We start from the raw sequence: 1,306 nt of genomic DNA, 5'->3' as shown, positions 1-1,306 counted from the left end.
TTTTCTTTGTTTAGTTGCAGACACAAAACAAACAGATATACAAAATATATTACTCACTCTATAAATACTCGTGCTGCTGCTGCTGCTGCTGCTGCTCCTGCTGCTGCTGCTGCTGCAGTTGCTGCTGCTCCTGCTGCTCCTGCTGCTGTTGTTGTAGGTGCTGCAGGAGGAAATGCTGCAGTAGGAGTTGCTGCTGTTGCTGTTGCAGCTGTTGCAGCAGTAGTTGCTGCTGTTGTAGCTGCAGCAGCAGCAGCAGCAGCTGCTGCTGCTGCTGCTGTAACAGCAACAGCAGCAGCAGCAGCTGTTATAGTCGCTGCAGCAGTAGCTGCTGGTGCAGCTAGTATAGCTGCTGCTGCTGCTGCAGTTGCTGCTGCTGCAGTTTTTGCTGCTGCAGTTGCTGCTGCTGCTCCTGCTGCAGTTGCTGCTGCTGCAGTTGCTGCTGCTGCAGTTGCTGCTGCTAGAGTTACCTAGGCAGCAGCAGGAGCTGCTGCTAGTCTAGCTGCTGCAGCAGCTGCTGCCGTTGTTGCTGCAGCAGCTGCTGCAGCAGCAGCAGCTACTTTAGGTGCTGCAGCTGCTGCTGCTGCTGCTGCTCCAGCTGCTGCAGCAGGAGCAGCCGTGGCAGCAGCAAAAGCAGCAGCAGGAGCAAGACAGTGTATCTCCTTTATACATCAACGACTTAATATAATTATTTATTTTATTTTTATTTTTATTTATTTATTTTGTTTTTATTTATTTTTATTTTTATTTATTTTATCTATTTATCTCGTTTATGCTGTCAGTTAGGTTGTCTATGTATCCAGCTAGCTAGCTAGCTAGCTAGCTAGCTAGCTAGCTGCACAGACAGCTAGCTAGCTAGCTGGGTAGCTAGCTAGCTAGCTAGCTAGCTAGCTAGCTGCGCATACACCCCAACTAGCTAGCTAGCTAGCTGCACAGACAGCTAGCTAGCTAGCTGGGTAGCTAGCTAGCTAGCTGCACATACACCCCAGCTAGCTAGCTATCTATCTAGCTAGATAGCTAGCTGCACATACACCCCAGCTAGCTAGCTAGCTAGCTAGCTAGCTAGCTAGCTACACTATCCTTGTCTGTATTTATGTTTGTCTCTGTTTTCTTTCTGTTTTGTCTCCTTTTCTTTTTTTATTTTTTGTTTTTTGTTTCTGTCTCCTTTTATCTCTCCCTTAAACCCTAAACCCTAAACCCTAAACCCTAACTGTCTCTGTCTCTGTTTGTTTTCTTTTTGTATCTTTTTGTCTCTCTTTCTGTCTCCTTTTCTTTTTATCTATCTCTGTTTGTTTTTTCTTTTTTTTTT

Source organism: Eimeria mitis, genomic scaffold, assembly GCF_000499745.2.
Source record: "Eimeria mitis Houghton genomic scaffold, Emh_scaff1055, whole genome shotgun sequence".
Classification (NCBI taxonomy): domain Eukaryota; phylum Apicomplexa; class Conoidasida; order Eucoccidiorida; family Eimeriidae; genus Eimeria; species Eimeria mitis.
The sequence above is the reverse complement of the archived record's forward strand: the minus strand, read 5'-3'. Positions refer to the sequence as shown.